This window comes from Entelurus aequoreus, linkage group LG07, assembly GCF_033978785.1.
Source record: "Entelurus aequoreus isolate RoL-2023_Sb linkage group LG07, RoL_Eaeq_v1.1, whole genome shotgun sequence".
In the NCBI taxonomy this organism is placed as follows: domain Eukaryota; kingdom Metazoa; phylum Chordata; class Actinopteri; order Syngnathiformes; family Syngnathidae; genus Entelurus; species Entelurus aequoreus.
In genome coordinates, this window is record NC_084737.1 from 11,095,508 (window position 1) to 11,116,161 (window position 20,654).

The 20,654-nt window shown below is 44.9% G+C and overlaps 1 protein-coding gene and 52 non-coding genes across 54 annotated transcripts in view; 1 reads left to right on the plus strand and 52 right to left on the minus strand.

Moving 5' to 3' along the window:
* The window catches only part of cd40 (CD40 molecule, TNF receptor superfamily member 5), a 94,182-nt gene that overhangs the window by 62,784 nt on the left and 10,744 nt on the right, over positions 1-20,654 (plus strand). The window lies entirely within an intron of this gene.
* Positions 179-251, minus strand: trnar-acg (transfer RNA arginine (anticodon ACG)). Its single transcript has one exon. It is a non-coding gene; the product is annotated as a tRNA-Arg (tRNA).
* trnam-cau (transfer RNA methionine (anticodon CAU)) lies at positions 503-575 on the minus strand. The gene has a single exon. It is a non-coding gene; the product is annotated as a tRNA-Met (tRNA).
* Positions 903-974, minus strand: trnah-gug (transfer RNA histidin (anticodon GUG)). Its single transcript has one exon. It is a non-coding gene; the product is annotated as a tRNA-His (tRNA).
* trnam-cau (transfer RNA methionine (anticodon CAU)) lies at positions 1,322-1,394 on the minus strand. The gene has a single exon. It is a non-coding gene; the product is annotated as a tRNA-Met (tRNA).
* trnah-gug (transfer RNA histidin (anticodon GUG)) lies at positions 1,722-1,793 on the minus strand. The gene has a single exon. It is a non-coding gene; the product is annotated as a tRNA-His (tRNA).
* trnam-cau (transfer RNA methionine (anticodon CAU)) lies at positions 2,190-2,262 on the minus strand. Its single transcript has one exon. It is a non-coding gene; the product is annotated as a tRNA-Met (tRNA).
* On the minus strand, positions 2,589-2,660 carry trnah-gug (transfer RNA histidin (anticodon GUG)). The gene has a single exon. It is a non-coding gene; the product is annotated as a tRNA-His (tRNA).
* trnam-cau (transfer RNA methionine (anticodon CAU)) lies at positions 3,055-3,127 on the minus strand. Its single transcript has one exon. It is a non-coding gene; the product is annotated as a tRNA-Met (tRNA).
* On the minus strand, positions 4,270-4,341 carry trnah-gug (transfer RNA histidin (anticodon GUG)). The gene has a single exon. It is a non-coding gene; the product is annotated as a tRNA-His (tRNA).
* trnam-cau (transfer RNA methionine (anticodon CAU)) lies at positions 4,688-4,760 on the minus strand. Its single transcript has one exon. It is a non-coding gene; the product is annotated as a tRNA-Met (tRNA).
* trnah-gug (transfer RNA histidin (anticodon GUG)) lies at positions 5,087-5,158 on the minus strand. Its single transcript has one exon. It is a non-coding gene; the product is annotated as a tRNA-His (tRNA).
* Positions 5,229-5,301, minus strand: trnar-acg (transfer RNA arginine (anticodon ACG)). Its single transcript has one exon. It is a non-coding gene; the product is annotated as a tRNA-Arg (tRNA).
* On the minus strand, positions 5,555-5,627 carry trnam-cau (transfer RNA methionine (anticodon CAU)). The gene has a single exon. It is a non-coding gene; the product is annotated as a tRNA-Met (tRNA).
* Positions 5,954-6,025, minus strand: trnah-gug (transfer RNA histidin (anticodon GUG)). The gene has a single exon. It is a non-coding gene; the product is annotated as a tRNA-His (tRNA).
* trnar-acg (transfer RNA arginine (anticodon ACG)) lies at positions 6,096-6,168 on the minus strand. The gene has a single exon. It is a non-coding gene; the product is annotated as a tRNA-Arg (tRNA).
* trnam-cau (transfer RNA methionine (anticodon CAU)) lies at positions 6,420-6,492 on the minus strand. Its single transcript has one exon. It is a non-coding gene; the product is annotated as a tRNA-Met (tRNA).
* Positions 6,820-6,891, minus strand: trnah-gug (transfer RNA histidin (anticodon GUG)). Its single transcript has one exon. It is a non-coding gene; the product is annotated as a tRNA-His (tRNA).
* trnam-cau (transfer RNA methionine (anticodon CAU)) lies at positions 7,238-7,310 on the minus strand. The gene has a single exon. It is a non-coding gene; the product is annotated as a tRNA-Met (tRNA).
* trnah-gug (transfer RNA histidin (anticodon GUG)) lies at positions 7,637-7,708 on the minus strand. The gene has a single exon. It is a non-coding gene; the product is annotated as a tRNA-His (tRNA).
* trnar-acg (transfer RNA arginine (anticodon ACG)) lies at positions 7,779-7,851 on the minus strand. The gene has a single exon. It is a non-coding gene; the product is annotated as a tRNA-Arg (tRNA).
* trnam-cau (transfer RNA methionine (anticodon CAU)) lies at positions 8,105-8,177 on the minus strand. The gene has a single exon. It is a non-coding gene; the product is annotated as a tRNA-Met (tRNA).
* On the minus strand, positions 8,504-8,575 carry trnah-gug (transfer RNA histidin (anticodon GUG)). Its single transcript has one exon. It is a non-coding gene; the product is annotated as a tRNA-His (tRNA).
* On the minus strand, positions 8,646-8,718 carry trnar-acg (transfer RNA arginine (anticodon ACG)). The gene has a single exon. It is a non-coding gene; the product is annotated as a tRNA-Arg (tRNA).
* On the minus strand, positions 8,972-9,044 carry trnam-cau (transfer RNA methionine (anticodon CAU)). Its single transcript has one exon. It is a non-coding gene; the product is annotated as a tRNA-Met (tRNA).
* Positions 9,371-9,442, minus strand: trnah-gug (transfer RNA histidin (anticodon GUG)). Its single transcript has one exon. It is a non-coding gene; the product is annotated as a tRNA-His (tRNA).
* Positions 9,513-9,585, minus strand: trnar-acg (transfer RNA arginine (anticodon ACG)). Its single transcript has one exon. It is a non-coding gene; the product is annotated as a tRNA-Arg (tRNA).
* trnam-cau (transfer RNA methionine (anticodon CAU)) lies at positions 9,839-9,911 on the minus strand. Its single transcript has one exon. It is a non-coding gene; the product is annotated as a tRNA-Met (tRNA).
* On the minus strand, positions 10,238-10,309 carry trnah-gug (transfer RNA histidin (anticodon GUG)). The gene has a single exon. It is a non-coding gene; the product is annotated as a tRNA-His (tRNA).
* On the minus strand, positions 10,332-10,404 carry trnar-acg (transfer RNA arginine (anticodon ACG)). The gene has a single exon. It is a non-coding gene; the product is annotated as a tRNA-Arg (tRNA).
* Positions 10,656-10,728, minus strand: trnam-cau (transfer RNA methionine (anticodon CAU)). Its single transcript has one exon. It is a non-coding gene; the product is annotated as a tRNA-Met (tRNA).
* On the minus strand, positions 11,052-11,123 carry trnah-gug (transfer RNA histidin (anticodon GUG)). Its single transcript has one exon. It is a non-coding gene; the product is annotated as a tRNA-His (tRNA).
* On the minus strand, positions 11,194-11,266 carry trnar-acg (transfer RNA arginine (anticodon ACG)). Its single transcript has one exon. It is a non-coding gene; the product is annotated as a tRNA-Arg (tRNA).
* Positions 11,918-11,989, minus strand: trnah-gug (transfer RNA histidin (anticodon GUG)). The gene has a single exon. It is a non-coding gene; the product is annotated as a tRNA-His (tRNA).
* On the minus strand, positions 12,387-12,459 carry trnam-cau (transfer RNA methionine (anticodon CAU)). Its single transcript has one exon. It is a non-coding gene; the product is annotated as a tRNA-Met (tRNA).
* trnah-gug (transfer RNA histidin (anticodon GUG)) lies at positions 12,784-12,855 on the minus strand. The gene has a single exon. It is a non-coding gene; the product is annotated as a tRNA-His (tRNA).
* On the minus strand, positions 13,250-13,322 carry trnam-cau (transfer RNA methionine (anticodon CAU)). The gene has a single exon. It is a non-coding gene; the product is annotated as a tRNA-Met (tRNA).
* On the minus strand, positions 13,615-13,686 carry trnah-gug (transfer RNA histidin (anticodon GUG)). The gene has a single exon. It is a non-coding gene; the product is annotated as a tRNA-His (tRNA).
* Positions 13,757-13,829, minus strand: trnar-acg (transfer RNA arginine (anticodon ACG)). The gene has a single exon. It is a non-coding gene; the product is annotated as a tRNA-Arg (tRNA).
* trnam-cau (transfer RNA methionine (anticodon CAU)) lies at positions 14,081-14,153 on the minus strand. Its single transcript has one exon. It is a non-coding gene; the product is annotated as a tRNA-Met (tRNA).
* Positions 14,481-14,552, minus strand: trnah-gug (transfer RNA histidin (anticodon GUG)). The gene has a single exon. It is a non-coding gene; the product is annotated as a tRNA-His (tRNA).
* On the minus strand, positions 14,900-14,972 carry trnam-cau (transfer RNA methionine (anticodon CAU)). The gene has a single exon. It is a non-coding gene; the product is annotated as a tRNA-Met (tRNA).
* trnam-cau (transfer RNA methionine (anticodon CAU)) lies at positions 15,766-15,838 on the minus strand. Its single transcript has one exon. It is a non-coding gene; the product is annotated as a tRNA-Met (tRNA).
* Positions 16,194-16,265, minus strand: trnah-gug (transfer RNA histidin (anticodon GUG)). The gene has a single exon. It is a non-coding gene; the product is annotated as a tRNA-His (tRNA).
* trnam-cau (transfer RNA methionine (anticodon CAU)) lies at positions 16,612-16,684 on the minus strand. The gene has a single exon. It is a non-coding gene; the product is annotated as a tRNA-Met (tRNA).
* trnam-cau (transfer RNA methionine (anticodon CAU)) lies at positions 17,429-17,501 on the minus strand. Its single transcript has one exon. It is a non-coding gene; the product is annotated as a tRNA-Met (tRNA).
* trnar-acg (transfer RNA arginine (anticodon ACG)) lies at positions 17,970-18,042 on the minus strand. The gene has a single exon. It is a non-coding gene; the product is annotated as a tRNA-Arg (tRNA).
* On the minus strand, positions 18,296-18,368 carry trnam-cau (transfer RNA methionine (anticodon CAU)). The gene has a single exon. It is a non-coding gene; the product is annotated as a tRNA-Met (tRNA).
* trnah-gug (transfer RNA histidin (anticodon GUG)) lies at positions 18,695-18,766 on the minus strand. Its single transcript has one exon. It is a non-coding gene; the product is annotated as a tRNA-His (tRNA).
* trnar-acg (transfer RNA arginine (anticodon ACG)) lies at positions 18,837-18,909 on the minus strand. Its single transcript has one exon. It is a non-coding gene; the product is annotated as a tRNA-Arg (tRNA).
* trnam-cau (transfer RNA methionine (anticodon CAU)) lies at positions 19,162-19,234 on the minus strand. Its single transcript has one exon. It is a non-coding gene; the product is annotated as a tRNA-Met (tRNA).
* Positions 20,030-20,102, minus strand: trnam-cau (transfer RNA methionine (anticodon CAU)). The gene has a single exon. It is a non-coding gene; the product is annotated as a tRNA-Met (tRNA).
* On the minus strand, positions 20,430-20,501 carry trnah-gug (transfer RNA histidin (anticodon GUG)). Its single transcript has one exon. It is a non-coding gene; the product is annotated as a tRNA-His (tRNA).

Sequence of the window (20,654 nt, forward strand, 5' to 3'; positions counted from 1 at the left end):
ATAACACACAAAAAGACCCACTGCAAGAAACTTGGTTGCTGTGACCCGGATTCGAACCGGGGTTCCTGCAGCCACAACGCAGAGTACTAACCACTATACGATCACAGCTGTTGACTGTTTTTGCTTCAGCAAATTAACCTACAGAAATTTGACTTCGGGTTAGAGTACAAAAGTTTGCCGAACTAGCCAGGAGTCGAACCTAGAATCTTCTGATCCGTAGTCAGACGCGTTATCCATTGCGCCACTAGCCCTTGGTTTCACCATACTGGAGAATAACGCTGGACACGTAGATTGTTGACTCTGGCAAAAGGGGTTAAACACTGACAATGCAGTGACCATGAAGGAACTCAAACTCACTGAAAAGAAACATGACTGCCCCGTGTGAGGATCGAGCTAATGGCACTAGGGATTTTGAATAGTAGGCAAAATTCCCCCAAAAATGACAAATCCTCTTTGAACAGTGACAATGAAGGGATTCCAATCCGCTAAAACAAGTAGCATATGCCCCGTGTGAGGATTGATCTCGCGACCTTCAGATTATGAGACTGACGCGCTACCTACCGCGCTAACGAGGCAACGACTATCTTCTTTGTACTAACAACCTAATTCCAACACCTATACGATCACAGGCGTCAACCTTTTTTTTTTCAGCAAGTTTACCTCCAACACCTCTGGTTTCAGGGTAAATTGCCAAAGCCTCCCGGGCTTGCCAGGAGTAGAGGCTAGAATTTTCTGAGTCATTGTCAGATACTTGGTGCCATGCGCCACTTGCAATTTGAACAACAAATCGGGAGCACGAGGCTGTACTGTAGCTTTTCTTTGTTTTTCCACTTAACAAGATGAAGTCAAAAAACAAATATTTTTAGATAACACACAAAAAGACCCACTGCAAGAAACTTGGTTGCTGTGACCCGGATTCGAACCGGGGTTCCTGCGGCCACAACGCAGAATACTAACCACTATACGATCACAGCTGTTGACCGTTTTTGCTTCTGCCGAGCTAGACAGGAGTCGTGCCTAGAATCTTCTGATCCGTAGTCAGACGCTTTATCCATTGCGCCACTAGCCCTTAGTTGTGCCATTCTGGAGAATAATGCTGGAGACGTAGATTGTTGACTCTGGCAAAAGGGGTTAAACACTGACAATGCGGTGACCATGAAGGAACTCAAACTCACTGAAAAGAAAAATGACTGCCCTGTGTGAGGATCGAGCTAATGGCACTAGGGATTTTGAATCGTAGGCAAAATTCCCCCCAAATATGACAAATCCTCTTTGAACAGTGACAATGAAGGGATTCCAACCCGCTAAAACAAGTAGCATATGCCCCGTGTGAGGATTGAACTCACGACCTTCAGATTATGAGACTGACGCGCTACCTACTGCGCTAACGAGGCAACGACTCTCTGCTTTGTACTAACAACTTAGTACCAACACCTATACGATCACAGGCGTCAACTATTTTTTTTTCAGCAAGTTTACCTCCAACACCTCTGGTTTCAGGTTAAATTGCCAAAGCCTCCCGGGCTTGCCAGGAGTAGAGGCTAGAATTTTCTGAGTCATTGTCAGATACTTGGTGCCATGCGCCACTTGCAATTTGAACAACAAATCGGGAGCACGAGGCTGTACTGTAGCTTTTCTTTGTTATTCCACCTAACAACATGATGTCAAAAAGGAAATATTTGTAGATAATACACAAAAAGACCCACTGCAAGAAACTTGGTTGCTGTGACCCGGATTCGAACCGGGGTTCCTGCGGCCACAACGCAGAGTACTAACCACTATACGATCACAGCTGTTGACCGTTTTTGCTTCAGCAAATTAACCTACAGAAATTTGACTTCAGGTTAGAGTACAAAAGTTTGCCGAGCTAGCCAGGAGTCGAACCTAGAATCTTCTGATCCATAGTCAGACGCATTATCAATTGCGCCACTAGCCCTTGGTTGTGCCATTTTGGAGAATAACGTTGGACACGTAGATTGTTCACTCTGGTAAAAGGGGTTAAACACTGACAATGCTGTGACCATGAAGGAACTCAAACTCACTGAAAAGAAACATGACTGCCCCGTGTGTGGATCGAGCTAATGGGCACTAGGGATTTTGAATAGTGGGCAAAATGCCCCCCAAAAATGACAAATCCTCTTTGAACAGTGACAATGAAGGGATTCCAACCCGCTAAAACGAGTAGCATATGCCCCGTGTGAGGATAGAACTCACGACCTTCAGATTATGAGACTGACGCGCTACCTACTGCGCTAACGAGGCAACGACTGTCTTCTTTGTACTAACAACCTAGTTCCAACACCTATACGATCACAGGCGTCAACCATTTTTTTTCAGCAAGTTTACCTCCAACACCTCTGGTTTCAGGTTAAATTGCCAAAGCCTCCCGGGCTTGCCAGGAGTAGAGGCTAGAATTTTCTGATTCATTGTCAGATACTTGGTGCCATGCGCCACTTGCAATTTGAACAATAAATTGGGAGCATGAGGCTGTACTGTAGCTTTTCTTTGTTATTCCACTTAACAAGATGAAGTCAAAAAACAAATATTTTTAGATAACACACAAAAAGACCCACTGCAAGAAACTTGGTTGCTGTGACCCGGATTCGAACCGGGGTTCCTGCGGCCACAACGCAGAGTACTAACCACTATACGATCACAGCTGTTGACCGTTTTTGCTTCAGCAAATTAACCTACGGAAATTTGATTGGGTTAGAGTACAAAAGTTTGCCGAGCTAGCCAGGAGTCGAACATAGAATCTTCTGATCCGTAGTCAGACGCGTTATCCATTGCGCCACTAGCCCTTGGTTGTGCCATTCTGGAGAATAACGCTGGACACGTAGATTGTTGACTCTGGTAAAAGGGGTTAAACACTGACAATGCTGTGACCATGAAGGAACTCAAACTCACTGAAAAGAAACATGACTGCCCCGTGTGTGGATCGAGCTAATGGGCACTAGGGATTTTGAATAGTGGGCAAAATGCCCCCCAAAAATGACAAATCCTCTTTGAACAGTGACAATGAAGGGATTCCAACCCGCTAAAACGAGTAGCATATGCCCCGTGTGAGGATAGAACTCACGACCTTCAGATTATGAGACTGACGCGCTACCTACTGCGCTAACGAGGCAACGACTGTCTTCTTTGTACTAACAACCTAGTTCCAACACCTATACGATCACAGGCGTCAACCATTTTTTTTCAGCAAGTTTACCTCCAACACCTCTGGTTTCAGGTTAAATTGCCAAAGCCTCCCGGGCTTGCCAGGAGTAGAGGCTAGAATTTTCTGATTCATTGTCAGATACTTGGTGCCATGCGCCACTTGCAATTTGAACAATAAATTGGGAGCATGAGGCTGTACTGTAGCTTTTCTTTGTTATTCCACTTAACAAGATGAAGTCAAAAAACAAATATTTTTAGATAACACACAAAAAGACCCACTGCAAGAAACTTGGTTGCTGTGACCCGGATTCGATCCTGGGTTCCTGCGGCCACAACGCAGAGTACTAACCACTATACGATCACAGCTGTTGACCATTTTTGCTTCTGCCGAGCTAGCCACGAGTCGAACCTAGAATCTTCTGATCCGTATTCAGACGCTTTATCCATTGCGCCACTAGCCCTTAGTTGTGCCATTCTGGAGAATAACGCTGGAACGTAGATTGTTGACTCTGGCAAAAGGGGTTAAACACTGACAATGCAGTGACCATGAAGGAACTCAAACTCACTGAAAAGAAACATGACTGCCCCGTGTGAGGATCGAGCTAATGGCACTAGGGATTTTGAATAGTAGGCAAAATTCCCCCAAAAATGACAAATCCTCTTTGAACAGTGACAATGAAGGGATTCCAACCCGCTAAAACAAGTAGCATATGCCCCTTGTGAGGATTGATCTCACGACCTTCAGATTATGAGATTGACGCGCTACCTACTGCGCTAACGAGGCAACGACTATCTTCTTTGTACTAACAACCTAATTCCAACACCTATACGATCACAGGCGTCAACCTTTTTTTTTCAGCAAGTTTACCTCCAACACCTCTGGTTTCAGGTTAAATTGCCAAAGCCTCCCGGGCTTGCCAGGAGTAGAGGCTAGAATTTTCTGAGTCACTGTCAGATACTTGGTGCCATGCGCCACTTGCAATTTGAACAACAAATCGGGAGCACGAGGCTGTACTGTAGCTTTTCTTTGTTTTTCCACTTAACAAGATGAAGTCAAAAAACAAATATTTTTAGATAACACACAAAAAGACCCACTGCAAGAAACTTGGTTGCTGTGACCCGGATTCGAACCGGGGTTCCTGCGGCCACAACGCAGAGTACTAACCACTATACGATCACAGCTGTTGACCGTTTTTGCTTCTGCCGAGCTAGCCACGAGTCGAACCTAGAATCTTCTGATCCGTAGTCAGACGCTTTATCCATTGCGCCACTAGCCCTTAGTTGTGCCATTCTGGAGAATAACGCTGGAACGTAGATTGTTGACTCTGGCAAAAGGGGTTAAACACTGACAATGCAGTGACCATGAAGGAACTCAAACTCACTGAAAAGAAACATGACTGCCCTGTGTGAGGATCGAGCTAATGGCACTAGGGATTTTGAATAGTAGGCAAAATTCCCCCCAAATATGACAAATCCTCTTTGAACAGTGACAATGAAGGGATTCCAACCCGCTAAAACAAGTAGCATATGCCCCGTGTGAGGATTGAACTCACGACCTTCAGATTATGAGACTGACGCGCTACCTACTGCGCTAACGAGGTAACGACTATCTGCTTTGTACTAACAATTTAGTACCAACACCTATACGATCACAGGCTGCAACTATTTTTTTTTCAGCAAGTTTACCTCCAACACCTCTGGTTTTAGGTTAAACTGCAAAGCCTCCCGGGCTTGCCAGGAGTAGAGGCTAGAATTTTCTGAGTCATTGTCAGATACTTGGTGCCATGCGCCACTTGCAATTTGAACAACAAATCGGGAGCACGAGGCTGTACTGTAGCTTTTCTTTGTTATTCCACTTAACAAGATGAAGTCAAAAAACAAATATTTTTAGATAACACACAAAAAGACCCACTGCAAGAAACTTGGTAGCTGTGACCCGGATTCGAACCGGGGTTCCTGCGGCCACAACGCAGAGTACTAACCACTATACGATCACAGCTGTTGACCCTTTTTGCTTCAGCAAATTAACCTACGGAAATTTGACTTCGGGTTAGAGTACAAAAGTTTGCCGAGCTAGCCAGGAGTCGAACCTAGAATCTTCTGATCCGTAGTCAGACGCGTTATCCATTGCGCCACTAGCCCTTGGTTGTGCCATTCTGGAGAATAACGCTGGACACGTAGATTGTTGACTCTGGTAAAAGGGGTTAAACACTGACAATGCTGTGACCATGAAGGAACTCAAACTCACTGAAAAGAAACATGACTGCCCCGTGTGAGGATCGAGCTAATGGGCACTAGGGATTTTGAATAGTAGGCAAAATTCCCCCCAAAAATAACAAATCCTCTTTGAACAGTGACAATGAAGGGATTCCAACCCGCTAAAACAAGTAGCATATGCCCCGTGTGAGGCTTGAACTCACGACCTTCAGATTATGAGACTGACGCGCTACCTACTGCGCTAACGAGGCAACGACTATCTTCTTTGTACTAACAACCTAGTTCCAACACCTATACGACCACAGGCGTCAACCATTTTTTTTCAGCAAGTTTACCTCCAACACCACTGGTTTCAGGTTAAATTGCCAAAGCCTCCCGGGCTTGCCAGGAGTAGAGGCTAGAATTTTCTGATTCATTGTCAGATACTTGGTGCCATGCGCCACTTGCAATTTGAACAATAAATCGGGAGCATGAGGCTGTACTGTAGCTTTTCTTTATTATTCCACTTAACAAGATGAAGTCAAAAAACAAATTTTTTTAGATAACACACAAAAAGACCCATTGCAGGAAACTTGGTTGCTGTGACCCGGATTCGAACCGGGGTTCCTGCGGCCACAACGCAGAGTACTAACCACTATACGATCACAGCTGTTGACCGTTTTTGCTTCAGCAAATTAACCTACAGAAATTTGACTTCGGGTTAGAGTACAAAAGTTTGCCGAACTAGCCAGGAGTCGAACCTAGAATCTTCTGATCCGTAGTCAGACGCGTTATCCATTGCGCCACTAGCCCTTGGTTGCACCATACTGGAGAATAACGCTGGACACGTAGATTGTTGACTTTGGCAAAAGGGGTTAAACACTGACAATGCAGTGACCATGAAGGAACTCAAACTCACTGAAAAGAAACATGACTGCCCCGTGTGAGGATCGAGCTAATGGCACTAGGGATTTTGAATAGTAGGCAAAATTCCCCCAAAAATGACAAATCCTCTTTGAACAGTGACAATGAAGGGATTCCAACCCGCTAAAACAAGTAGCATATGCCCCGTGTGAGGATTGATCTCGCGACCTTCAGATTATGAGACTGACGCGCTACCTACCGCGCTAACGAGGCAACGACTATCTTCTTTGTACTAACAGCCTAATTCCAACACCTATACGATCACAGGCGTCAACCTTTTTTTTTTCAGCAAGTTTACCTCTAACACCTCTGGTTTCAGGGTAAATTGCCAAAGCCTCCCGGGCTTGCCAGGAGTAGAGGCTAGAATTTTCTGAGTCATTGTCAGATACTTGGTGCCATGCGCCACTTGCAATTTGAACAACAAATCGGGAGCACGAGGCTGTACTGTAGCTTTTCTTTGTTTTTCCACTTAACAAGATGAAGTCAAAAAACAAATATTTTTAGATAACACACAAAAAGACCCACTGCAAGAAACTTGGTTGCTGTGACCCGGATTTGAACCGGGGTTCCTGCGGCCACAACGCAGAGTACTAACCACTATACGATCACAGCTGTTGACCGTTTTTGCTTCTGCCGAGCTAGCCACGAGTCGAACCTAGAATCTTCTGATCCGTAATCAGACGCTTTATCCATTGCGCCACTAGCCCTTAGTTGTGCCATTCTGGAGAATAACGCTGGAACGTAGATTGTTGACTCTGGCAAAAGGGGTTAAACACTGACAATGCAGTGACCATGAAGGAACTCAAACTCACTGAAAAGAAACATGACTGCCCCGTGTGAGGATCGAGCTAATGACACTAGGGATTTTGAATAGTAGGCAAAATTCCCCCCAAATATGACAAATCCTCTTTGAACAGTGACAATGAAGGGATTCCAACCCGCTAAAACAAGTAGCATATGCCCCGTGTGAGGATTGAACTCACGACCTTCAGATTATGAGACTGACGCGCTACCTACTGCGCTAACGAGGCAACGACTATCTGCTTTGTTCTAACAACTTAGTACCAACACCTATACGATCACAGGCGTCAACTTTTTTTTTTTCAGCAAGTTTACCTCCAACACCTCTGGTTTCAGGTTAAATTGCAAAGCCTCCCGGGCTTGCCAGGAGTAGAGGCTAGAATTTTCTGAGTCATTGTCAGATACTTGGTGCCATGCGCCACTTGCAATTTGAACAACAAATCGGGCGCACGAGGCTGTACTGTAACTTTTCTTTGTTATTCCACCTAACAACATGATGTCAAAAAGGAAATATTTGTAGATAACACACAAAAAGACCCACTGCAAGAAACTTTGTTGCTGTGACCCGGATTCGAACCGGGGTTCCTGCGGCCACAACACAGAGTACTAACCACTATACGATCACAGCTGTTGACCGTTTTTGCTTCAGCAAATTAACCTACAGAAATTTGACTTCGGGTTAGAGTACAAAAGTTTGCCGAACTAGCCAGGAGTCGAACCTAGAATCTTCTGATCCGTAGTCAGATGCGTTATCCATTGCGCCACTAGCCCTTGGTTGCACCATACTGGAGAATAACACTGGACACGTAGATTGTTGACTCTGGTAAAAGGGGTTAAACACTGACAAATCTGTGACCATGAAGGAACTCAAACTCACTGAAAAGAAACATGACTGCCCCGTGTGCGGATCGAGCTAATGGGCACTAGGGATTTTGAATAGTGGGCAAAATGCCCCCCAAAAATGACAAATCCTCTTTGAACAGTGACAATGAAGGGATTTCAACCCGCTAAAACAAGTAGCATATGCCCCGTGTGAGGATTGAACTCACGACCTTCAGATTATGAGACTGACGCGCTACCTACTGCGCTAACGAGGCAACGACTATATTCTTTGTACTAACAACCTAGTTCCAACACCTATACGATCACAGGCGTCAACCATTTTTTTTCAGCAAGTTTACCTCCAACACCTCTGGTTTCAGGTTAAATTGCCAAAGCCTCCCGGGCTTGCCAGGAGTAGAGGCTAGAATTTTCTGATTCATTGTCAGATACTTGGTGCCATGCGCCACTTGCAATTTGAACAATAAATTGGGAGCATGAGGCTGTACTGTATTTTTTCTTTGTTATTCCACTTAACAAGATGAAGTCAAAAAACAAATATTTTTAGATAACACACAAAAAGACCCACTGCAAGAAACTTGGTTGCTGTGACCCGGATTCGAACCGGGGTTCCTGCGGCCACAACGCAGAGTACTAACCACTATACGATCACAGCTGTTGACCATTTTTGCTTCAGCAAATTAACCTACTGAAATTTGACTTCGGGTTAGAGTACAAAAGTTTGACGAGCTAGCCAGGAGTCGAACCTAGAATCTTCTGATCCGTAGTCAGACACGTTATCCATTGCGCCACTAGCCCTTGGTTGTGCCATTCTGGAGAATAACGCTGGACACGTAGATTGTTGACTCTGGTAAAAGGGGTTAAACACTGACAATGCTGTGACCATGAAGGAACTCAAACTCACTGAAAAGAAACATGACTGCCCCGTGTGAGGATCGAGCTAATGGGCACTAGGGATTTTGAATAGTAGGCAAAATTCCCCCCAAAAATGACAAATCCTCTTTGTACAGTGACAATGAAGGGATTCCAACCCGCTAAAACAAGTAGCATATGCCCCGTGTGAGGATTGAACTCACGACCTTCAGATTATGAGACTGACGCGCTACCTACTGCGCTAACGAGGCAACGACTGTCTTCTTTGTACTAACAACCTAGTTCCAACAGCTATACGATCACAGGCGTCAACCATTTTTTTTCAGCAAGTTTACCTCCAACACCTCTGGTTTCAGGTTAAATTGCCAAAGCCTCCCGGGCTTGCCAGGAGTAGAGGCTAGAATTTTCTGATTCATTGTCAGATACTTGGTGCCATGCGCCACTTGCAATTTGAACAACAAATCGGGAGCACGAGGCTGTACTGTAGCTTTTCTTTGTTATCCCACCTAACAACATGATGTCAAAAAGGAAATATTTGTAGATAACACAAAAAAAGACCCACTGCAAGAAACTTGGTTGCTGTGACCCGGATTCGAACCGGGGTTCCTGCGGCCACAACGCAGAGTACTAACCACTATACGATCACAGCTGTTGACCGTTTTTGCTTCAGCAAATTAACCTACAGAAATTTGACTTCGGGTTGGAGTACAAAAGTTTGCCCAGCTAGCCAGGAGTCGAACCTAGAATCTTCTGATCCGTAGTCAGACGCGTTATCCATTGCGCCACTAGCCGTTGGTTGTGCCATTCTGGAGAATAACGCTGGACACGTAGATTGTTGACTCTGGTAAAAGGGGTTAAACACTGACAATGCTGTGACCATGAAGGAACTCAAACTCACTGAAAAGAAACATGACTGCCCCGTGTGCGGATCGAGCTAATGGGCACTAGGGATTTTGAATAGTGGGCAAAATGCCCCCCAAAAATGACAAATCCTCTTTGAACAGTGACAATGAAGGGATTCCAACCCGCTAAAACAAGTAGCATATGCCCCGTGTGAGGATTGATCTCACGACCTTCAGATTATGAGACTGACGCGCTACCTACTGCGCTAACGAGGCAACGACTATCTTCTTTGTACTAACAACCTAATTCCAAAACCTATACGATCACAGGCGTCAACCTTTTTTTTTCAGCAAGTTTACCTCCAACACCTCTGGTTTCAGGTTAAATTGCCAAAGCCTCCCGGGCTTGCCAGGAGTAGAGGCTAGAATTTTCTGAGTCATTGTCAGATACTTGGTGCCATGCGCCACTTGCAATTTGAACAACAAATCGGGAGCATGAGGCTGTACTGTAGCTTTTCTTTGTTTTTCCACTTAACAAGATGAAGTCAAAAAACAAATATTTTTAGATAACACACAAAAAGACCCACTGCAAGAAACTTGGTTGCTGTGACCCGGATTCGAACCGGGGTTCCTGCGGCCACAACGCAGAGTACTAACCACTATACGATCACAGCTGTTGACCGTTTTTGCTTCTGCCGAGCTAGCCAGGAGTCGAACCTAGAATCTTCTGATCCGTAGTCAGACGCGTTATCCATTGCGCCACTAGCCCTTAGTTGTGCCATTCTGGAGAATAACGCTGGAACGTAGATTGTTGACTCTGGCAAAAGGGGTTAAACACTGACAATGCAGTGACCATGAAGGAACTCAAACTCACTGAAAAGAAACATGACTGCCCCGTGTGAGGATCGAACTAATGGCACTAGGGATTTTGAATAGTAGGCAAAATTCCCCCCAAATATGACAAATCCTCTTTGAACAGTGACAATGAAGGGATTCCAACCCGCTAAAACAAGTAGCATATGCCCCGTGTGAGGATTGAACTCACGACCTTCAGATTATGAGACTGACGCGCTACCTACTGCGCTAACGAGGCAACAACTATCTGCTTTGTACTAACAACTTAGTACCAACACCAATACGATCACAGGCGTCAACTATTTTTTTTTCAGCAAGTTTACCTCCAACACCTCTGGTTTCAGGTTAAACTGCAAAGCCTCCCGGGCTTGCCAGGAGTAGAGGCTAGAATTTTCTGAGTCATTGTCAGATACTTGGTGCCATGCGCCACTTGCAATTTGAACAAATCGGGAGCACGAGGCTGTACTGTAGCTTTTCTTTGTTATTCCACCTAACAACATGATGTCAAAAAGGAAATATTTGTAGATAACACACAAAAAGACCCACTGCAAGAAATTTGGTTGCTGTGACCCGGATTCGAACCGGGGTTCCTGCGGCCACAACGCAGAGTACTAACCACTATACGATCACAGCTGTTGACTGTTTTTGCTTCAGCAAATTAACCTACAGAAATTTGACTTCGGGTTAGAGTACAAAAGTTTGCCGAACTAGCCAGGAGTCGAACCTAGAATCTTCTGATCCGTAGTCAGACGCGTTATCCATTGCGCCACTAGCCCTTGGTTTCACCATACTGGAGAATAACGCTGGACACGTAGATTGTTGACTCTGGCAAAAGGGGTTAAACACTGACAATGCAGTGACCATGAAGGAACTCAAACTCACTGAAAAGAAACATGACTGCCCCGTGTGAGGATCGAGCTAATGGCACTAGGGATTTTGAATAGTAGGCAAAATTCCCCCAAAAATGACAAATCCTCTTTGAACAGTGACAATGAAGGGATTCCAATCCGCTAAAACAAGTAGCATATGCCCCGTGTGAGGATTGATCTCGCAACCTTCAGATTATGAGACTGACGCGCTACCTACCGCGCTAACGAGGCAACGACTATCTTCTTTGTACTAACAACCTAATTCCAACACCTATACGATCACAGGCGTCAACCTTTTTTTTTTCAGCAAGTTTACCTCCAACACCTCTGGTTTCAGGGTTAATTGCCAAAGCCTCCCGGGCTTGCCAGGAGTAGAGGCTAGAATTTTCTGAGTCATTGTCAGATACTTGGTGCCATGCGCCACTTGCAATTTGAACAACAAATCGGGAGCACGAGGCTGTACTGTAGCTTTTCTTTGTTTTTCAACTTAACAAGATGAAGTCAAAAAACAAATATTTTTAGATAACACACAAAAAGACCCACTGCAAGAAACTTGGTTGCTGTGACCCGGATTCGAACCGGGGTTCCTGCGGCCACAACGCAGAGTACTAACCACTATACGATCACAGCTGTTGACCGTTTTTGCTTCAGCAAATTAACCTACAGAAATTTGACTTCGGGTTAGAGTACAAAAGTTTGCCGAACTACTCAGGAGTCGAACCTAGAATCTTCTGATCCGTAGTCAGACGCTTTATCCATTGCGCCACTAGCCCTTAGTTGTGCCATTCTGGAGAATAATGCTGGAGACGTAGATTGTTGACTCTGGCAAAAGGGGTTAAACACTGACAATGCGGTGACCATGAAGGAACTCAAACTCACTGAAAAGAAAAATGACTGCCCTGTGTGAGGATCGAGCTAATGGCACTAGGGATTTTGAATCGTAGGCAAAAAATTCCCCCCAAATATGACAAATCCTCTTTGAACAGTGACAATGAAGGGATTCCAACCCGCTAAAACAAGTAGCATATGCCCCGTGTGAGGATTGAACTCACGACCTTCAGATTATGAGACTGACGCGCTACCTACTGCGCTAACGAGGCAACGACTATATCCTTTGTACTAACAACCTAATTCCAACACCTATACGATCACAGGCGTCAACCATTTTTTTTTCAGCAAGTTTACCTCCAACACCTCTGGTTTCAGGTTAAATTGCCAAAGCCTCCCGGGCTTGCCAGGAGTAGAGGCTAGATTTTCTGATTCATTGTCAGATACTTGGTGCCATGCGCCACTTGCAATTTGTAATAAATCGGGAGCATGAGGCTGTAGTGTAGCTTTTCTTTGTTTTTCCACTTAACAAGATGAAGTCAAAAAACAAATATTTTTAGATAACACACAAAAAGACCCACTGCAAGAAACTTTGTTGCTGTGACCCGGATTCGAACCGGGGTTCCTGCGGCCACAACGCAGAGTACTAACCACTATACGATCACAGCTGTTGACCGTTTTTGCTTCAGAAAATTAACCTACGGAAATTTGACTTCGGGTTAGAGTACAAAAGTTTGCCGAACTAGCCAGGAGTCGAACCTAGAATCTTCTGATCCGTGGTCAGACGCTTTATCCATTGGGCCACTAGCCCTTTGTTGTGCCATTCTGGAGAATAACGCTGGAACGTAGATTGTTGACTCTGGCAAAAGGGGTTAAACACTGACAATGCAGTGACCATGAAGGAACTCAAACTCACTGAAAAGAAACATGACTGCTCCGTGTGAGGATGGAGCTAATGGCACTAGGGATTTTGAATAGTAGGCAAAATTCCACCCAAATATGACAAATCCTCTTTGAACAGTGACAATGAAGGGATTCCAACCCGCTAAAACAAGTAGCATATGCCCCGTGTGAGGATTGAACTCACGACCTTCAGATTATGAGACTGACGCGCTACCTACTGCGCTAACGAGGCAACGACTATCTTCTTTGTACTAACAACCTAGTTCCAACACCTATACGATCACAGGCGTCAACCTTTTTTTTTTTAAATTGCCAAAGCCTCCCGGGCTTGCCAGGAGTAGAGGCTAGAATTTTCTGATCGTTAGTCAGATACTTTGTCCCATGCGCCACTTGCAATTTGAACAACAAATCGGGAGCACGAGGCTGTACTGTAGCTTTTCTTTGTTTTTCCACTTAACAAGATGAAGTCAAAAAACAAATATTTTTAGATAACACACAAAAAGACCCACTGCAAGAAACTTGGTTGCTGTGACCCGGATTCGAACCGGGGTTCCTGCGGCCACAACGCAGAGTACTAACCACTATACGATCACAGCTGTTGACTCTTTTTGCTTCAGCAAATTAACCTACAGAAATTTGACTTCGGGTTAGAGTACAAAAGTTTGCCGAACTAGCCAGGAGTCGAACCTAGAATCTTCTGATCCGTAGTCAGACGCGTTATCCATTGCGCCACTAGCCCTTGGTTGCACCATACTGGAGAATAACGCTGGACACGTAGATTGTTGACTCTGGCAAAAGGGGTTAAACACTGACAATGCAGTGACCATGAAGGAACTCAAACTCACTGAAAAGAAACATGACTGCCCCTTGTGAGGATCGAGCTAATGGCACTAGGAATTTTGAATAGTAGGCAAAATTCCCCCAAAAATGACAAATCCTCTTTGAACAATGACAATGAAGGGATTCCAACCCGCTAAAACAAGTAGCATATGTCCCGTGTGAGGATTGATCTCACAACCTTCAGATTATGAGACTGACGCGCTACCTACTGCGCTAACGAGGCAACGACTATCGTCTTTGTACTAACAACCTAATTCCAACACCTATACGATCACAGGCGTCAACCTTTTTTTTTTCAGCAAGTTTACCCCCAACACCTCTGGTTTCAGGTTAAATTGCCAAAGCCTCCCGGGCTTGCCAGGAGTAGAGGCTAGAATTTTCTGAGTCATTGTCAGATACTTGGTGCCATGCGCCACTTGCAATTTGAACAACAAATCGGGAGCACGAGGCTGTACTGTAGCTTTTCTTTGTTTTTCCACTTAACAAGATGAAGTCAAAAAACAAATATTTTTAGATAACACACAAAAAGACCCACTGCTAGAAACTTGGTTGCTGTGACCCGGATTCGAACCGGGGTTCCTGCGGCCACAACGCAGAGTACTAACCACTATACGATCACAGCTGTTGACCGTTTTTGCTTCTGCCGAGCTAGCCAGGAGTCGAACCTAGAATCTTCTGATCCGTAGTCAGGCGCTTTATCCATTGCGCCACTAGCCCTTAGTTGTGCCATTCTGGAGAATAACGCTGGACACGTAGATTGTTGACTCTGGCAAAAGGGGTTAAACACTGACAATGCAGTGACCATGAAGGAACTCAAACTCACTGAAAAGAAACATGACTGCCCCGTGTGAGGATCGAGCTAATGGCACTAGGGATTTTGAATAGTAGGCAAAATTCCCCCCAAATATGACAAATCCTCTTTGAACAGTGACAATGAAGGGATTCCAACCCGCTAAAACAAGTAGCATATGCCCCGTGTGAGGATTGAACTCACGACCTTCAGATTATGAGACTGACGCGCTACCTACTGCGCTAACGAGGCAACGACTATCTGCTTTGTACTAACAACTTAGTACCAACACCTATACGATCACAGGCGTCAACCTTTTTTTTTTCAGCAAGTTTACCTCCAACACCTCTGGTTTCAGGTTAAATTGCCAAAGCCTCCCGGGCTTGCCAGGAGTAGAGGCTAGAATTTTCTGAGTCATTGTCAGATACTTGGTGCCATGCGCCACTTGCAATTTGAACAACAAATCGGGAGCACGAGGCTGTACTGTAGCTTTTCTTTGTTATTCCACCTAACACCATGATGTCAAAAAGGAAATATTTGTAGATAACACACAAAAAGACCCACTGCAAGAAACTTGGTTGCTGTGACCCGGATTCGCACCGGGGTTCCTGCAGCCACAACGCAGAGTACTAACCACTATACGATCACAGCTGTTGACCATTTTTGCTTCAGCAAATTAACCTACAGAAATTTGACTTCGGGTTAGAGTACAAAAGTTTGCCGAACTAGCCAGGAGTCGAACCTAGAATCTTCTGATCCGTAGTCAGACGCGTTATCCATTGCACCACTAGGCCTTGGTTGCACCATACTGGAGAATAACGCTGGACACGTAGATTGTTGACTCTGGCAAAAGGGGTTAAACACTGACAATGCAGTGACCATTAAGGAACTCAAACTCACTGAAAAGAAACATGACTGCCCCGTGTGAGGATCGAGCTAATGGCACTAGGGATTTTGAATAGTAGGCAAAATTCCCCCAAAAATGACAAATCCTCTTTGAACAGTGACAATGAAGGGATTCCAACCCGCTAAAACAAGTAGCATATGCCCCGTGTGAGGATTGATCTCGCAACCTTCAGATTATGAGACTGACGCGCTACCTACTGCGCTAACGAGGCAACGACTATCTTCTTTGCGCTAACGAGGCAACGACTGTCTTCTTTGTACTAACAACCTAGTTCCAACACCTATACGACCACAGGCGTCAACCATTTTTTTTCAGCAAGTTTACCTCCAACACCTCTGGTTTCAGGTTAAATTGCCAAAGCCTCCCGGGCTTGCCAGGAGTAGAGGCTAGAATTTTCTGATTCATTGTCAGATACTTGGTGCCATGCGCAATTTGCAATTTGAACAATAAATTGGGAGCATGAGGCTGTACTGTAGCTTTTCTTTGTTATTCCACTTAACAAGATGAAGTCAAAAAACAAATATTTTTAGATAACACACCAAAAGACCCACTGCAAGAAACTCGGTTGCTGTGACCCGGATTCGAACCGGGGTTCCTGCGGCCACAACGCAGAGTACTAACCACTATACGATCACAGCTGTTGACCGTTTTTGCTTCTGCCGAGCTAGCCACGAGTCGAACCTAGAATCTTCTGATCCGTAGTCAGACGCTTTATCCATTGCGCCACTAGCCCTTAGTTGTGCCATTCTGGAGAATAACCCTGGAACGTAGATTGTTGACTCTGGCAAAAGGGATTAAACACTGACAATGCAGTGACCATGAAGGAACTCAAACTCACTGAAAAGAAACATGACTGCCCCGTGTGAGGATCGAGCTAATGGCACTAGGGATTTTGAATAGTAGGCAAAATTCCCCCCAAATATGACAAATCCTCTTTGAACAGTGACAATGAAGGGATTCTAACCCGCTAAAACAAGTAGCATATGCCCCGTGTGAGGATTGAACTCACGACCTTCAGATTATGAGACTGACGCGCTACCTACTGCGCTAAGGAGGCAACGACTATCTGCTTTGTACTAACAACTTAGTACCAACACCAATACGATCACAGGCGTCAACTATTTTTTTTTCAGCAAGTTTACCTCCAACACCTCTGGTTTCAGGTTAAACTGCAAAGCCTCCCGGGCTTGCCAGGAGTAGAGGCTAGAATTATCTGAGTCATTGTCAGATACTTGGTGCCATGCGCCACTTGCAATTTGAACAACAAATCGGGAGCACGAGGCTGTACTGTAGCTTTTCTTTGTTATTCCACCTAACAACATGATGTCAAAAAGGAAATATTTTTAGATAACAAACAAAAAGACCCACTGCAAGAAACTTGGTTGCTGTGACCCGGATTCGAACCGGGGTTCCTGCGGCCACAACGCAGAGTACTAACCACTATACGATCACAGATGTTGACCGTTTTTGCTTCTGCCGAGCTAGCCACGAGTCGAACCTAGAATCTTCTGATCCGTAGTCAGACGCTTTATCCATTGCGCCACTAGCCCTTACTTGTGCCATTCTGGAGAATAACGCTGGACACGTAGATTGTTGACTCTGGCAAAAGGGGTTAAACACTGACAATGCAGTGACCATGAAGGAACTGAAACTCACTGAAAAGAAACATGACTGCCCCGTGTGAGGATCGAGCTAATGGCACTAGGGATTTTGAATAGTAGGCAAAATTCCCCCAAAAATGACAAATCCTCTTTGAACAGTGACAATGAAGGGATTCCAACCCGCTAAAACAAGTAGCATATGCCCCGTGTGAGGATTGATCTCGCAACCTTCAGATTATGAGACTGACACGCTACCTACTGCGCTAACGAGGCAACGACTATCTTCTTTGTACTAACAACCTAATTCCAACACCTATACGATCACAGGCGTCAACCTTTTTTTTTCAGCAAGTTTACCTCCAACACCTCTGGTTTCAGGTTAAAATGCCAAAGCCTCCCGGGCATGCCAGGAGTAGAGGCTAGAATTTTCTGAGTCATTGTCAGATACTTGGTGCCATGCGCCACTTGCAATTTGAACAACAAATCGGGAGCACGAGGCTGTACTGTAGCTTTTCTTTGTTATTCCACCTAACAACATGATGTCAAAAAGGAAATATTTGTAGATAATACACAAAAAGACCCACTGCAAGAAACTTGGTTGCTGTGACCCGGATTCGAAACGGGGTTCCTGCGGCCACAACGCAGAGTACTAACCACTATACGATCACAGCTGTTGACCGTTTTTGCTTCAGCAAATTAACCTACAGAAATTTGACTTCGGGTTAGAGTACAAAAGTTTGCCGAACTAGCCAGGAGTCGAACCTAGAATCTTCTGATCCGTAGTCAGACGCGTTATCCATTGCGCCACTAGCCCTTGGTTGAACCATACTGGAGAATAACGCTGGACACGTAGATTGTTGACTCTGGCAAAAGGGGTTAAACACTGACAATGCAGTGACCATGAAGGAACTCAAACTCACTGAAAAGAAAAATGACTGCCCCGTGTGAGGATCGAGCTAATGGGCACTAGGGATTTTGAATAGTAGGCAAAATTCCCCCCAAAAATGACAAATCCTCTTTGAACAGTGACAATGAAGGGATTACAACCCGCTAAAACAAGTAGCATATGCCCCGTGTGAGGATTGAACTCACGACCTTCAGATTATGAGACTGACGCGCTACCTACTGCGCTAACGAGGCAACGACTATCTTCTTTGTACTAACAACCTAATTCCAACACCTATACGATCACAGGCGTCAACTATTTTTTTTTCAGCAAGTTTACCTCCAACACCTCTGGTTTTAGGTTAAACTGCAAAGCCTCCCGGGCTTGCCAGGAGTAGAGGCTAGAATTTTCTGAGTCATTGTCAGATACTTGGTGCCATGCGCCACTTGCAATTTGAACAACAAATCGGGAGCACGAGGCTGTACTGTAGCTTTTCTTTGTTATTCCACTTAACAAGATGAAGTCAAAAAACAAATATTTTTAGATAACACACAAAAAGACCCACTGCAAGAAACTTGGTTGCTGTGACCCGGATTCGAACCGGGGTTCCTGCGGCCACAACGCAGAGTACTAACCACTATACGATCACAGCTGTTGACCGTTTTTGCTTCAGCAAATTAACCTACGGAAATTTGACTTCGGGTTAGAGTACAAAAGTTTGCCGAGCTAGCCAGGAGTCGAACCTAGAATCTTCTGATCCGTAGTCAGACGCGTTATCCATTGCGCCACTAGCCCTTGGTTGTGCCATTCTGGAGAATAACGCTGGACACGTAGATTGTTGACTCTGGTAAAAGGGGTTAAACACTGACAATGCTGTGACCATGAAGGAACTCAAACTCACTGAAAAGAAACATGACTGCCCCGTGTGAGGATCGAGCTAATGGCACTAGGGATTTTGAATAGTAGGCAAAATTCCCCCCAAATATGACAAATCCTCTTTGAACAGTGACAATGAAGGGATTCCAACCCGCTAAAACAAGTAACATATGCCCCGTGTGAGGATTGAACACACGACCTTCAGATTATGAGACTGACGCGCTACCTACTGCGCTAACGAGGCAACGACTATCTGCTTTGTACTAACAACTTAGTACCAACACCTATACGATCACAGGCGTCAACTATTTTTTTTTCAGCAAGTTTACCTCCAACACCTCTGGTTTCAGGTTAAATTGCCAAAGCCTCCCGGGCTTGCCAGGAGTAGAGGCTAGAATTTTCTGAGTCATTGTCAGATACTTGGTGCCATGCGCCACTTGCAATTTGAACAACAAATCGGGAGCACGAGGCTGTACTGTAGCTTTTCTTTGTTATTCCACCTAACAACATGATGTCAAAAAGGAAATATTTGTAGATAATACACAAAAAGACCCACTGCAAGAAACTTGGTTGCTGTGACCCGGATTCGAACCGGGGTTCCTGCAGCCACAACGCAGAGTACTAACCACTATACGATCACAGCTGTTGACCGTTTTTGCTTCAGCAAATTAACCTACAGAAATTTGACTTCAGGTTAGAGTACAAAAGTTTGCCGAGCTAGCCAGGAGGCGAACCTAGAATCTTCTGATCCGTAGTCAGACGCATTATCCATTGCGCCACTAGCCCTTGGTTGTGCCATTCTGGAGAATAACGTTGGACACGTAGATTGTTCACTCTGGTAAAAGGGGTTAAACATTGACAATGCAGTGACCATGAAGGAACTCAAACTCACTGAAAAGAAAAATGACTGCCCTGTGTGAGGATCGAGCTAATGGGCACCAGGGATTTTGAATAGTAGGCAAAATTCCCCCCAAAAATGACAAATCCTCTTTGAACAGTGACAATGAAGGGATTCCAACCCGCTAAAACAAGTAGCATATGCCCCGTGTGAGGATTGAACTCACGACCTTCAGATTATGAGACTGACGCGCTACCTACTGCGCTAACGAGGCAACGACTATCTTCTTTGTACTAACAACCTAATTCCAACACCTATACGATCACAGGCGTCAACCATTTTTTTTTCAGCAAGTTTACCTCCAACACCTCTGGTTTCAGGTTAAATTGCCAAAGCCTCCCGGGCTTGCCAGGAGTAGAGGCTAGAATTATCTGAGTCCTTGTCAGATACTTGGTGCCATGCGCCACTTGCAATTTGAACAACAAATCGGGAGCACGAGGCTGTACTGTAGCTTTTCTTTGTTATTCCACCTAACAACATGATGTCAAAAAGGAAATATTTTTAGATAACAAACAAAAAGACCCACTGCAAGAAACTTGGTTGCTGTGACCCGGATTCGAACCGGGGTTCCTGCGGCCACAACGCAGAGTACTAACCACTATACGATCACAGCTGTTGACCGTTTTTGCTTCTGCCGAGCTAGCCACGAGTCGAACCTAGAATCTTCTGATCCGTAGTCAGACGCTTTATCCATTGCGCCACTAGCCCTTAGTTGTGCCATTCTGGAGAATAACGCTGGAACGTAGATTGTTGACTCTGGCAAAAG